The sequence below is a fragment of the Camelus dromedarius genome, unplaced genomic scaffold (assembly GCF_036321535.1).
Source record: "Camelus dromedarius isolate mCamDro1 unplaced genomic scaffold, mCamDro1.pat HAP1_SCAFFOLD_121, whole genome shotgun sequence".
NCBI classification, from domain to species: Eukaryota; Metazoa; Chordata; class Mammalia; order Artiodactyla; family Camelidae; genus Camelus; species Camelus dromedarius.
This window is the reverse complement of record NW_026989801.1, coordinates 627,633-643,428: the sequence shown is the minus strand read 5'-3', so window position 1 is coordinate 643,428 and position 15,796 is coordinate 627,633. Positions and strand designations below refer to the sequence as shown.

The window sequence follows — 15,796 nt, the reverse complement described above, 5'->3', positions numbered from 1 at the left end:
TAGGAAAATACCCAATAAAAGTGGCCACTGTCAGGAAAAACTGAAACATTTTGAAACACACATTCAACCACACAAAAGATTACTTGGTGTCTGTCTAGCTCACCCTTTGAATATTTCAAATTCAATGTTACTGAGCTATTTTCTAACTCTGTAGGTAGTAGGAAACATACAGTACTATAAATTATTATTTTTCTTTAGAAATGCTAATGTACTTAATCTTGTGGAATGCAACTGCTGGGTACCATTTACCTCAATGTGCTGTTGTTTGCCTAGATGTCTTATTTAAAGGAACCCTTCATCTCCTCTCTAATTCACCATTTCTAAGAGTGTCAACACATAATTGGTGTGAAAGACAAGACTTATAATATATGATAGCATATCTTAATTTGACCTTCAAGGCCTTTTACATTCTGGCCTCAAACATCATTTCCAAATTCAACTTTTTATTTCCCTTTCTCAACTCATATTCCAAAGACTGTTACTGACACTTCAACCATCTTGCATGATGTCTTCATCCATTACCCAATTCCTTTCCCAGCATGCATACTCACACAGACAAACACACACAAACAGGATCACTTCCACCTGCCTTCCTTTCCTCTTTGAACTTTTTGAGCACTACTGTGAGCCACTCATTTAAATTTCAATTATTCATCATCTTACATATTTACCTTTGTGCATACCAATCTCTCCTTTTGCTTGGCAAGTTCTGAAGGCTTATCCTTCCTGTTATTAACTGATTTGTTATCTGGTCCTGGGGTGAAGTCTTTTATGCATATGAGTTGAAAGAGAAGCAGTCAAGGGAATGGTTGACGAAGAAGTATAAAAATTGCCATGTTGGAAAATCTAGGACAGCAAAAAGAAACAAACAAACAAAAATAATTGGTCATGCAGAGAAACTGTGAAACCAATGATCTTTATGCTTTAAGTCCAGGATTACCTCCCTGTCTAGTTCATTGGAATTCAAACCTAGGAATTTGCCCATGTGGTCCCACACCATCTCCACTTTCTGCTTCTGCTATTCATTCTTGTGGAATTGTCTGTATGACATCTGCCTTCAGCTTGTCTTTGTCTTCTGGTATCTGCTCATGTCCCTTCATCCCAGTTCTTAGTGACTTGTCAGATGTCACTGAGATCACAGCCACGAAGTTCATTATACCATGTCTGGTGCAGGGTAGGTGCTCAGTGAGGATTTTCCTTCTTCTTAAAGTAGCTCAGATTTGTTATTATGCTTCCTGTGGAAGTGAACAAAAGGCTTTTATTAAATTAGGAAATAAAAGCAACCTGTGTTGTTTCTTGATCAAAGATGTCAGCCTGAGGCAGAATTCCAAGTTAGATGCTTGGAGAGTCAGTGGGAGCACCACAGGACCTTCTCCCTCCTTGTCTCTCTAGAAGGACTCACTTGCTCATTGTCCTTTAGAGGCTTAAGGAGCAAGTCTGAACTCACAGCTCCTTGTTCACATCAGAGGCTTCCATCCAACCACCATTGCCCTGACTCCACCCTCTCCTCCAGCAGCACCTGCTCAACTCCAGAGTAGAAACTGAGAGCAGTGTCTGTAGATCAGAGTCCAGACAGCTAGCTCTTCCTGCATAAAGTAGGGTGCCCCTGCACTGAGCTGTGTTGAAAGGCAGCAAGCATCCACTATTTAGCAGGTAGGACTTCCCCCTTCTCCACTCTCTCACCCTTTGTGTCTCTTCCCCCTCTCCCTTTCCTCCCCTCCATCCTTCTCTAACACACCCTTGAATGGATGATGCTGGCTTGCAGCTGTTAACTTAGTTCTTTTTTTATAAACCCAGTAGTTTATTTCAAAGTAGAGATTTTAGGCTTACTGAACAAAATCCCACTACAATTGACACTTATACAGACACTAGACTACTGTACACTTAAAAAAAGAAAAAATCAAGAAGGGCCAAGGTGGTAGAGTAGAACAACACTCTTAGCTCACCCTCTCCCACAAATGCACCAAGACTGACATCCACTTACCCACATATCCAATCAGAAAGTCTGATGAACTTTGACAGAACTTCACCTTCATCAAAAGACAAAACACGCCATTAATCTGGTGGGAGAAAAGGAAAATAAAAGGAAGAAAAAGGGAAATAGTGCAGTCTAGTCCCATGGGGAGGGAGCAGCAAAGGTGGTATAGTGCTCATTTGTTGGGTCTCTCCCACTCCAATGAAGAGGTCAGCTGGATGGAGGGGGAACCTCTGAGGCTTGAAATTGTGTACAATAGCCCTTGACTGACAGAACAAAGTTAAATGGGCAAAAAGGGTCCTCATGATCCACAAGCTTAGACACGAACCAGCAGGTGTGGGATGAAACAGACTGCCTGAGCCTGATGGAGGACTTGGGCCAACTGTACAAAGGCAACCTCAGGAGATTTCAATGTGCTGTGTGCCATCGCTGGGAAGGTATACAGAGCAGAACAAAATGAGTCCCACATATAATATGAAAAAATAAAGGCAAAGCAACACTGCTGGTGTGCCCTGGGGGGAGGGGTGCCATAGCTTTTGTCTTTGAAGACTTGTGGCATCATTTCTGGTGCCTTTTCTGGAGAAGAGAGGTGGGACTCAACCACACCCACCATATACTCTAATGTGCACCGAGGTGGAGGCAGGGTTGAAATTTCAATCCCTACCTAGGGGCTCTGCAACCTCATAGGGGGGACTCAGATTTGTTTGCAGCCCCAGGAAAATAGGAAAGTTCTGCTGCAGTACCTCTGTGAACTAATGCTTCTAAGACAAATGAACAAGTAGCAGAGTTCTGGCACAGAGTAGGGTTGATGGCTGGTATGACCATTTTATCCAAGTCCACCTAGAGAGCATGGAACTGAAGTGAAGTTGAGAGGGGCACTGAAAGACAGGGTGACCCAACCACCTATCATGCACAAGTGCAACACCACAATGCAGCATTTGGAAGAGACATGACACATGGCACTAGGAGAAGCACACATCAGGAGCACAACTGGAGGGCCTCTGGAACCAGTGACTGGAGTTCATGTAGCAGGGTGAGAACAGGAGCAGCAACAACCACAAAATAAAAAGGAGATCTCATTTAATAGCCAGGGAAGACTCTTACTACCAGATCACAGGCCAAATCCCCAACAAAAAGGATAACAGGCAAAAGACAGGAAGACATAATAACCACCCATACTTCAGAGCTATCGACAAAATTATTAAGAGCACATAGTGCCCACAAGAACACATCCACATATTTTCCCTTTTTTCTTTTAATTTTTAAATTTTTACTTTTAAAAGATTTTTTATGTTTCTATGTTTACCCCTTTTAAAATTGGACATTAAAATATTTTAAATTGTTTTTAGTTTGTCTCAATTTCATTTTTATTTCTCTTTGCTTTAATCTTCTATTATTGATTACACTCTGTCCTCAAATTTTTTTCTTTTTTAAGATTTTTAATTTCTCACAATTTGCTTTTATCTCTTTGTTTTGTTCTCTTATTTATTATAATCAGTTTTCAGATATTATTTTCTAATTTTAAGGCTTTTAAAATTTGTCTCAACTCAATTTTTATTTCTCTTTGACTTGTTCTTTTATTGTTCATAATCTGTTTTCAAATCTTATTCTTTTCTCTTAAATTTATTTTTTAGCTTTATTTCTGCATCTGTTTTAGGTAAATAAGTAAAGAGAAAACCTTTAGAAACAGAAAAGATAACTGATGATCCATAATCAATAGTGCAGGAGAGATATAAGTAAAATAAAGAAGTAGAGGAACAACTCCCATTTAAAAGAGCAGGTAAAATCCCCTGAAAGAGAGATCAATGAAATAGACCTTGATAATCTATTAAATCATGATTTCAAAGGAGAGATAAATGTACTAAAGACACAAAAGGTGATTGTGTACAGAGGCAAAGACTATGTCAAATAGGAAATTGAAACTTTATAAAGAAGTGTGAATTAAAATAGGAAAACACATTTGCTGAGATAAGACCTGAGTTAAAAGTTGTAAAAAAAAAAAGTAGGCTACTTAATGCAGAGGAATTAATAAGTGGTTTAGAATACAGGACAACAGAAACCAACTAATCAGAACAGAAGAGAGGAAAACAAAAACCAATGAAAGAACAAAATTCAATGAAAACAATTATCCTATGGGATAATATAAAACTTGCCAAAACCTATGCATAACAGGGGTCTCAGAAGGAGAAGTAAAAGCAAAAGGGATTGAAAAGGTATTTGAAGAAATCTTAATTAAGAACTTCTGAAACATAAAGAAGCAATCAGATATACCAATACAGGAAGTATGAAGGGACCAAAACAAGAAGAAACCAAACAGACACACACTGAGATATATTATAATCAGCATGGCCTGGGTTAAAGATAAAGAAATGATTCTAAAGGCATAAGGAGAAAAACAGAGTTAGTTACAAAGGAAACCTCATAAGGCTTTCAGCTGATTTCTCTACAGAAACACAAACACTACAAGCCAGAAGGGAATGGCAAGATATATTCAAAGTCCTGAATGAAAAACAAACAAACAAAGAAAATTCAGCCTAGGATAATTTATCCAGCAAGTCTATTCTTTAGAATAGAAGGAGAAATAAATATCTTCACAGACAAGCAAAAATAAAAGAATTTAGCAACACTAAATCTATACTAAAAGAAATATTGAATGGTATACTCTAAATCAAAAAGAAGTAGGTTGCTTTTGAAAGGAGAAAACCATAATTGGAAAGGTGATAAATACCATGAATTACAACAGAATAAACATGGAATACTAAAAGAAGACATCTAAATCATTCTCGATAGGATGAGTTTGAGCTTATATTTCTATATGTTTAAAACAAACAGATACAGTAATGGGTTAATATATGTACAAAATTGGGTAACCATAAGACAAAAACTTACAAGAGAGTCACAAAAACTAAAAATTAACCAAGATAATAGGAAGGAAAACAAACAAAAAAACACACACAATAAGAAAAAGAAAGGAACAAGGGAAAAAATGCCAAATCACCTGCAAAATTAAGTTCAAAATTGCAATAAACTAAAGTTTATCAGAAATTACTTTAAATTTCAATAAGGTTAAATGCTCCAATGAAAAGACCTAGAATGACAGACTGGATAATAAAACAAGAACCTACAATATGCCACATACAAGAGACCCACCTTTGGGAAAAGGACAAAAATAGACTGTGAGTGAGAAAATTGAACAAGATATTACACACAAACAGAAATGAAAAGAAAGCAGGTGTAGCAATACTGATTTCATCCAACATGTACTTTAAAACAAAGACCATAAAGAAAGATGAAGAACGTTTTATGATTTAAGGAGCAATATAAGATGAAGATATTACATCCATTAACATAACTACACCCAATGTAGGAGCAACTAAATACATAAAGCAAATACTAACAGATATAAAAGGAGAAATTGCTGGGAATAAAATAATGGTAGGAAATTAAAACATCCCATTATCCTCACTGGAAGACCTTCCAGATGCAAATTTAATAACGCAACAGAAATTAAATGATACAATATACAAATTAGACATGGTTGATATTTCAGAACATTACATCCTAAAAAAAATACAATATACATTCTTCATAAGTGCACATGGAACATTTTCTAGGGTGGATCATGTACTTGGGCACAAAAGAAGACAACAATTTTAAGATGATAGTAATTATTTTAAGCATTTTTTTCTGAACACAATGCATGAAACTAGAAATCAACTACAGAAAAACAAAGGAGAAAGAAATGACAGCATGATAATTAAACAACATGATACTAAGAAACCAAAGGGTCAATGATAAAATCAAAGAAGAAATTAAAAACTACTTTGAGACAAATGACAAAAATCAAAACCACACAAAATCTATAGGATGCAGCGAAAGCATTCCTAAAAAGAAAGTTCATTGCAATAAAGGTCTTCCTCAAAAAAGATGAACACTCTGAAATAAACAACTAACCAACTAAAAGAATTAGAGAAAGAAGAGCAAACAAAACCTAAAGTCAGCAGAAGGAAGAAAACAATAAAGATCAAGGAGGAAATAAATAAAATAGAGATTTAAAAAACAATAGAAAAAGTCAAACAAAGAGCTGTTGTTTTTTTTTTTTTTTGAAACAGTAAATAAAATTGACAAACCTCGGGCCTAGCTCACAAAGAAGAGAAAAGTCAGAGCACAATCAAAATAAGAAAGGAAAAGAGAAATTACAAACAATACCACAGAAATTCAAAATATTATATGAGAATACTATGAAAAACTTTATGGAAAATAAATGAATAACCTTGAAGAAACGGACAAGTTTCTGGAAACATACAGTCCACATGACTGAATCAAGAAGAAATTGACCACCAGAACAAACCAATCACTAGAAATGAAATTGAATAAGCATAAAAAAAAAAACCCTCCCAATGAACAAATGTCCAGGACTGCATGGCTTCCCTGGGGAATTCTATCATACATACAATGAAGAACTCATACCGGCCTTTCTCAAAATCTTCCAAAAGATTGAAAAGGAGGGGGTACTCACAAACTCATTCTATGAAGTCACCATCACCCTGATACCAAAACCAGACAAAGACACTACTAAAAAAGAAACTCACAGATCAATATCACTGAGGAATCATAGATACAAATATTCTCAACATAATATTAGCAAACAGAATCCAACAGCACATAGAAAAGATCATAAACCATGATCAAGTCGGGTTTATCCCAGGACCACAAGGATGGTTCAACATAGGCAAATCAATCAATAATATACCCCAACAACAAGAGAAAGGACAAAACCCACATGATCATCTTACTAGATGCAGAAAAAGCATTTGATAAGATTCAATGCCCATTATGATAAAAATCCTCACCAAAGTAGGTATAGAGGGGACATATCTCAACATAATTAAAGCTGTTTATGACAAACCTACAGCCAGCATAGAACTCAATGGTGAAAAGCTGAAAACCTTCCTACTAAAATCTGGCAAAAGGCAAGGTTCTCCACTCTCACCATTTTTATTCAACATAATCTTGGAAGTCCTAGCCACTGCAATCAGGAAAGAAAAAGAAATACAAGAGATCCAAATTGGAAAAGAAGCTAAAAAATCGTCACTATATGCAGATGACATGATACTATATATAGAAAACCCTAAAAGGCCCAGGCAAAAACTACACGAAGTAATGAAAGAATTTGGTAAGTTACAAGGATACAAGATCACAAGATTAATGTACAAAAGGATACAAAATTAATGTACAAAAATCAGTTGCATTTCTTTACACTAATGATGAATCAACAGAAAAAAGAAATAAAGAAACAATCCCTTTTAAAATTACATCTAAAGTAATAAAATATCTAGGAGTAAATCTAACCAAGGAAGCAGAAGACTTATACATGGAGAACTACAACGAAATTAAAGGAGACTTTAAAAAATGGAAAGATATCCCATGCTCCTGGATTGGAAGAATTAGTATTGTTAAAATGGTCACATTTCCCAAGGCAATCTACAGATTTAATGCAATCCCTATCAAATTACTAAAGGCATATTTCACAGAAGTGGAACAAATTATTATAAAATTTATATGGAATCACAAAAGACCCAGAATTGCCAAAACATAACTGAAGGAAAAGAATTAGGCTGGAGGAAAAACCCTCCCAGACTTCAGACCATACTACAGAGCTACATTAATCAAAACAGCATGGTATTGATACAAAACAGACATATGGACCAATGGAACAAAATTGCCCAGCAATGAACCCACAATGTTTTGGTCAATTAATCTTCAACAAAGGAGGCAAGAACATACAATGGAATAAAGACAGTCTCTTCAGCAAATGGTGTTGGGAAAATTGGACAGCAGCATGTAAATCAATGAAGTTAAAATACTCCCTCTCACCATACACAAAAATAAACTCAAAATGGATTAAAGACTTAAACATAAGACAAGTCACAATAAACCTCTTAGAAGAAAACACAAGCAGAACATAATCTCACATACATCTCAGCAATGTTCCCCAGGGCGGTCTACCAAAGAAATAGATATAAAAGTAGAAATAAACAAATGGGACCTAATTAAACTTAAAAGCTTTTGCACAACAAAGGAAACCATAGGCAAAACAAAATGGCAACCTACAGATTAGGAGAAAATATGTGCAAAAGATGAAACTGACAATGCTTAATCTCCAGAATATATAAACATCTCATATGACTTAATAAGAAAAAGAGAAACAACCCAATCCAAAAATGGCAATACACCTAAACAAGCAATTCTCCCATGAAGACATACAAATGGCCAAAAGCACATGAGAAAATGCTCAATACCTCTAATTATCAGAGAAATGCAAATTAAAACTACAATGAGGCTTCACCTCACACCAGTCTGAATGACCATCATTCAAAAGTCTATAAATGACAAATGCTGGAAAGGGTGTTGTTGAAAAGGGACCCCCCTACACTGTTGGTGGGAATGTTGTTTGGTGTAGCCATTGTGGAAAACAGTATGGAGATTCCTCAAAAGACCAAAAGTAGACTTAACATATGATGCAGTGTTCCCACTCCTGGGCATATATACAGAATAATCCCTAATTCCGAAAGACACCTGCACCCTAATGTTCATAGCAGCACTATTTACAATAGCCAAGACATGGAAGCAACCTAAATGTTCATTGACAGATGACTGGATAAAGAAATTGTGGTATATTTATACAATGGAATACTACTCGGCCATGAAAATTGAGAACATATTGCCATTTGTAGCCACGTGGATGTCCCTGGAGAATGTCATTCTAAGTGAATTAACCCAGAAAAAGAAATATACCACATAACACTTATATGTGGGCTCTAAAAAATAAGACAAATGAACTTATATATAAAACAAAAACAGACTCACAGACATATAATACAAACTTGTGGTTGCCAGGGAGAGGGGATTTTGAAAGGATAAACTGGGAATTTGAGATTTGCAGATACTGAGTGACATATACAAAATAGATAAACAACTTTTACTGTATAGCACAGGGAATTATATTCAATATCTTGTGGTAGCCAAGTTTTTAAAAAGAATATGAAAATTAATATATGTATATTTATGTATCACTGAAGAATTTCGCTGTGCACCAGAAATTGAGGCATTGTATACTAACTATAACTCAATTTTAAAAAGTAAAAAAAAAAAGTTGTCATTAAACTAGCAAAAATGCTCAGAGAGCACATACAGATGAACCCACTGTCACTATCCAAATGAAATCACAGTGGGTTAGGAGAAAACTTGCACTGATTTTGAGAAAAACAGGCAATGAGCCCAAACCAAATTTAATATCTTCCACTCTTCGTTTTTCCCTTTGGGCTTCATTCTCATGGAAATCCGACATGGAAGGGAAGTGTTAGGGACTTCAGGCTAGCTGATGCTCACTCCATGTTCTCTGATCAGCCATCTTAGCTGTGACAGGGGAGTGAGTGTCTCACTCCAAGTGGAAGAACACAGCACCAAGGCAGTGGGGGACCTCAAATACATCCACAGCACAAAGAAATCGTTTCTCAAAACGTTTTGAGATATATGTCTACCAATCAGCATCATCAAAATATTCACTTGTATGTACTGCTTATGAAGCCATCATTATGGTCTCCGAGGGTACTAGAATTACAAGAGTTTACAAGATCTGACAAATAACATAATGAGTTTTTCTTCTGTCTTTAAAATTTAAAGAAATCGAAAACATTATTTTGGTGGGCTAGCTGCCTCCATTGAGAAAAATTTAAAGAAGCACAGCTACAAATATAAATATCAAACCAAGCTCGGTCTCTGTACTGATCACTGGTCCCTGGCAGACGCAAGATGGAAATGTGTAGCTCAAGTTCTTGGCATGAATTACTTGCTATTAATTTGTCATTAACTGTAGATTCTGTCAAACTTAAATTTAATCATATTGATTTGTTTTCTAAAATAAAGACCTTTCACTTAAAAAATAAAAAAAAAACATAAAAATCTTCAAAACCTAATAAAAACGGGCAACTTGTTATACCCTGGCTTATATTAGACATTAGGAAGGTCTTCCATTGTCTTCTTATTTACACTTTCACGTGCAATAAAGAAAAATCAGGATGCAGTTTAATCTAGTTCTTTTAAAATATCTCTGAAGCCACCATAGCAAGATAGGTTGATTCACACACTAGCTTCTCCAAAGTTCAGATAATTTTTACAAGTGTCATTTATTCCAAATTTGGATATACCCTGGAGGAAGGTAGGGACAAATGGTGGTAGGAGACACACTGTAACTATAGGAAGGACCTTACCTCTTCCCTGAATGTGTAGAAGAGCAGAGTGAGTCATGCTTGTGGGGAGTGGAGAGGAACCGAGTGCAGATTCCACTGTGGACCTGCTGAGGTTAGGGTTGGCGTGGTGCTGTTGATGAGCATGTGCTCCAAGGAAAGGTGGGGTCAGGGAGTCCAGAATCACTGGAAATGGTTTCCTGGGACATGTGTCTAGAACCGGATGGCCTGGAATGGAACTAGCATGAACAGAATTCCACAGTCCCACAAAGGTAGATTCCCAGGTCCATGAACAACCAAGACCACAGGTGTGGGGGACATGAAGGTCACTGTCTGAGAAAGTGGCAACAGGCCATTAACAGCAGTGAGGGTGTATGTGTCAGGGCTGGGAGGTGGGGTAATTCTTAAATCTTAGTTCACATGTAGACTACAAGAGACTGGGTGTGGAGAAGCCAAAGTCAGGGTGAGGAAAAGTAGTGGGGTATTTTTGTAGAAGGACACACTGAGGCTTGGTGATGTGTTAAAAATGGGGGAGTACCACTGGTTTTCTGTTTGGGGAGGCTAAAACCGACAGCAGTGGAATGAGAGGTGGATTCGAGGAAAGAAAGGACATGGTGATGAAGTGAAGACACTTTTCTGGGGAGGTGAAGAGACTGGAACAGAAGTAAAATGTCTCTTTTCTCCAAAGTGATCCTCAAAGGCACAGAGAGTTCAGAAGTCTCCCATTCTTCTCCCATTACCAGCTGCTTTCAGGGACTCCATGAGGGATAGGGAAGCCATCTGCTTGATTATCACAGTAGAGAGCATCCTTGGTGAAGTGGAAAAACTTAAAAATTATATTTGAAATTATATTTTCTGAAGGCATCCATTTAAGAGGTTGCCATTGGGATTCTTTTTTGAGAAGACTTGGAATTACAAATAAGTGCAAAGTATCCATTGAGATCTGCCCTCTCCAAAGTGGCAGCTGCTAGGGGGGAGGGTATAGCTATGTGATAGAACATGTGCTCAGCATGCACGAAGTCTGGGTTCACTCCCCAGTACCTCCATTAAATATAAATCAATAAATACCTAATTACCCTCCCAAACAAACAAAACAAAACAAACAAACAAACAAACAAACAAAACAAAACAAAGCACAGAAAAACAAAGTGGCAGCCGCTAGCCACATGTAAATATTGCTTGCTTGATACATAGCCAGCTGAAGTTGAGATGCTCGGTATATGTAAAATAGACTCAGATTTTGAAGGTCTAGTATGAATAAAAGCATGTGAAATATCTCATATATTTTTCTGTTGATTATATGAAGCAATGATAGTATTTTGGCTCTATTGGATTAAATATAAATATATTGCTAAAATCAATTCCTTTTTTTTTTTTTTTACTTATTTAAAAAAGTTGGGGAGGCTTCTGGAAAATTCAAAATTGCATGAGTTGTTTGCATTATATTTGGACATCCCCTGAGTTGATTTACCAGAAACATACTTTTGCCAGTCCTGTTCATTTTATGAAGTTTTGTTTAATTATTAGAATTACGTTTTCATGCTGTAACTTTTACCAGCCTTCTGTTTGAAATCAAGCAGTAAGGAGCTAGCATTTTTGGTTTTGCTTTCTGAATTTGATGAATGACTGCATTACTGTTTTGTGTTTTCTTTCCCAAAATTTAACTGTGTGCTGGTTAATTCCAGGATGGTGATGTCTGAGTTTTTTGTTTTTTGGTTTTTTTTCTTTCCCTTTTTAAAGGTAAAATTGCACCATCCTGGAAATAGTTATCTCAGGGTATTAGGAATTATTTTTTAAAACATTCACCTCTCAAAATTCCTTCACTGGGCCTGGCAGCTCACACCATGACTGTATTTCTCTTTAGAGCTGCATTTTCAATACATTTTATTGATGTATATTTGATTTACAATTTTGTGTTAGTTTCAGGTGTACAGCAGGGTGATTCATTATATATATATTTTTTTCTTTTTCAGATTCTTTCCCACTGTAGGTTATTACAAGAAATTGAATATGGTTCCTTGTGATATACAGTAGGTCCTTGTGCTTATATATTTTATATATAATGGTGTGTATCTGTTAATATGGCCTCTTTTTGGATGCAAACAACATACTTTGGGGCTCGGAGCCTTGAAAAACGAACACTACTAAGGCCATCCGCCCATGCTTTGGGGGCTTTCTGAGTTTGTCTGCCCCCCCAGGGGAAGGGAATGGCTCTTGTCATGGGATGTGATGGTGCTTGGGCATCAGGGCTCTTTCCTGTAGCCGCAGATGTGTGTCCTCATTGAGCAGGGCAGAAAAATTGATGCCTATGCTGAAGTGGACAGGGGATTCTGTGGACAGTGTGTTCTCACAGTATTATCTTTTTCTGAGTGGCAGGGGATAATTATTTGACAACTTCTGTGTGACTGACAAGAAATGTGTGTGGTAGAATAGCCTTTCACATCTTGCATCTTAAAGCAGTCATTTTCCCTCCCTTTTTGTTACAAAAGAATTTATGTTGTTGGGAAAACTACTCGTTAGGTGGACTTACCATAGTCACAGCCTTATGCCACTTAACCATATTTTCTTCTTGTGCTTTCCAGAACATTGTAAAGCTGATAGAAAGAAAACAAGCAGGAGGGAATTCTCCTAAACTCATTCTATGAAGCCACCATCAGTCTGATACCAAAAACAGGCAAAGACACCACCAAGAAAGAGAATTAAAGACCAATATCACAGAAGAACATAGATGCAAAAAATCCTCAAGTAAATACTACCAAATAGAATGCAACAGCACATAAAAAAGATCATACATTATGATCAAGTTGGGTTCATCCCAGGGACACAAGTGTGGTTCAACACATAGAAATCAATGTAATAATTCACAACAACAAGAGAAAGGACTAAAACCACATGATAATCTCAATAGATGCAGAAAACACACTTAATAAAATTCAACGGAGAACTATAAAACATTGATGAAGGAAATTAAAGAAGTTTCTAAAAATGGAAAGATACCCCATGCTCCTGGATTGGAAGAATCAATATTGTTGAAATGGTCATACTGCCCAAAGCAATGTACAGATTTAATGTGATCTCTATCAGATTACACAGGACTTTTTTTTTATAAAATTTGAACAAATAATCTTAAATTTATATGGAACCACAAAAGACCCAGAATTGCCAAAGCAAAAATGAAGAAAAAGAATGAAGCTGGAGAAATAACCCTCCCAGACTTCAGACAACACTACAGAACTACAGTCATCAGGACAGAATGTTATTGACATAAACACAGGCTTATGGATCAATGGAACAGACTAGAAAGCCCAAAAATAAACCCACAGACCTACAGTCAATTAGTCTTTGACAAAGATAGGCAAGAAAATACAGTGATTAAAGACAGTCTCTTCAGCAAATGGTGTTGAGAACACCGGACAGCAACATGCAAATCAATGAAGTTCGAACTCCCACACGCCATACACAAAAATAAACTCAAAATGTCTTAAAGAATTAAATATAAGGCAAGACACTGTAAATCTCCTAGAAGAAAACATAGGCAAAACATTCTCTGACATAAATCTTAGCAATGTCCTAGTAGGGCAGTCTACCCAAGCAATAGAACACCTAGAAACCTCTTCATTCCACGATTCCACAGTGTTCAAAACAGTAATTCACTTGTGCAGCTGGGTAATAAGCCACAGCTGCCAGACCACTGGACTTTTCTAGATTTCTTGTAATGTCAAAGAAATCCAGAAAAGTCATTTGCTATTTGAAGAAATCTTTGTTATCTCATTTCACAGTTAAAATTTTTTATTCCATTTTTCTAAAATTCAAAACTTCTGATTATATTAATGCATAATCATACAGACACACTTGTCAGGTGTACAGACTACACTTTTTTCTTATCATTATAAACAAAGTTCAATTAATCAAGAAGTTACAATGAATTACAAATTATGTCCTAGGACATGAAGCAGATACAAAACATGTGAAAAAGAGCAATCTTTATGATAATTTGGAATCTAGCTGGAGACATAAGTACTATGTTGTGCCATCAAACAATTACTTGGTTTTGTGTTATATTCCAGATATATAAAGGAAGTACCAAGAGAAGAAATCTTGTGTGACTTGAAACATGACATAGCTTTGCACCTGAAGGACACTCAGTAAATACTAAATGAGGGAACAAATGAATGAACAAGAAAAACCAGCATAGCTGTGCAGATACATAGGCTTGAGCAGGGTTTTCAACAACCAGCAACGCAAAATCTGCTCCTCGCCAAAGAAAAGCCCTCAAGTCTAAATACACACCTGAAATATTTCATTGAGTCTAAAGGCACATATCTGTTTTCATGTCTCAGCTTCTCAGAAATTGATGAGATGCCATAATTTAAAGTGGGGCATTTTTTCTTTCTAATAGTTAAAATAAATGTGTATCTCAAGCATCTTAAATTTGATCAAACATATTGATTGACTCTAAACAAATGTTATTGTATGTAATATGATTTCAAAATTAATCACTTAATACATGTAAATTTATATACCTTATTATAACTTTTATTATACATAACAGCTCAAAAACTTAACGAAAGCCAATGAAAAATTGTGATGTCAAATCCTGTAAGATCTAATTCTTAAAGTTTCAAAACATAAAACAACAAAATTACAACCACTACAAACTCATACAGCACATCTTAAAATCTAGAGCATGCAGAATCTGCAATGTTACTGCAAACGGTGCTGTGAGGTAAATAACTGCAGATACTGTAAACAAACCTGTTATAGAAATACGGAAGATATTCTTCCCATTTTACACTGAAAGGTGGAAAGCTGGGGAAAAGAAAATAATTTTTGTTGCTATAATTTTATCTATAAATAAAAGAATAAAATACTGACCATCTTAACATGTAAAAGTTTTACTGAAAAAGAAATAGAAAGGTGTTAACTTCATATTAATGAATTTCATATTCACTTATAAATTACTCTAAAGGAAAACTCACACAATCAACATAATGCAGTAACATAAAACAAGCAACCTGCTATATTTTATTTTGACTGGGGGAGATGCCATTTTTTTTAAAAAAGAAGCAATGAATTTGCCAATGTCTGACTATTATCAGTCAGCTAGGGAAACATTTTATAGTCTACTAGAAAAGTGCAAACAGGCATGAATTAAACTGCTGACACAACCTTAGTACAGCATCCTAGTCTAATTAGTATAGGAAGTTACGTCAAGGAAAGAGCTTCCCTACCAATTTTTTTTTATCATTATCAGCCTCAATATCTGAATAGAAAAGGATATGAACTAGTGAAACATTAATCAATTAAGGGAAGAATAAACCTTAAATCTGTAGGAGAATCTGCATTTATCTATGCACCTACAGGTATGTATGTCTGTATAGGAATTTCTCATAAGAATTACATAGTGAATCTGACTTTTGCTATGTACAGGGGTAACTAGTCACTTAGTATTTTTAGCCTTAAAATTCATCACTAGAAAATGAAATAGCACTTGTTGAGTTTCTGCAATATGCCCATCACTGTGCTAGATGTTTTATGTAAATTATCTCAATCTCCAAAAGAATCCTACCAG

General features: G+C 36.0%; 1 long non-coding RNA gene across 3 annotated transcripts in view; it reads left to right on the top strand.

Annotated features, from left to right (window-relative positions):
* The window catches only part of LOC135320777 (uncharacterized), a 75,083-nt gene extending 61,157 nt beyond the window's left edge, over positions 1 to 13,926 (top strand). For all 3 annotated transcript variants that reach the window (XR_010380109.1, XR_010380110.1, XR_010380108.1), the window contains one exon: positions 12,807 to 13,926. This is a non-coding gene — a long non-coding RNA (uncharacterized LOC135320777). The remainder of the gene's footprint in view (positions 1 to 12,806) is intronic.
* The last annotated feature ends 1,870 nt before the right edge of the window (positions 13,927 to 15,796 follow it).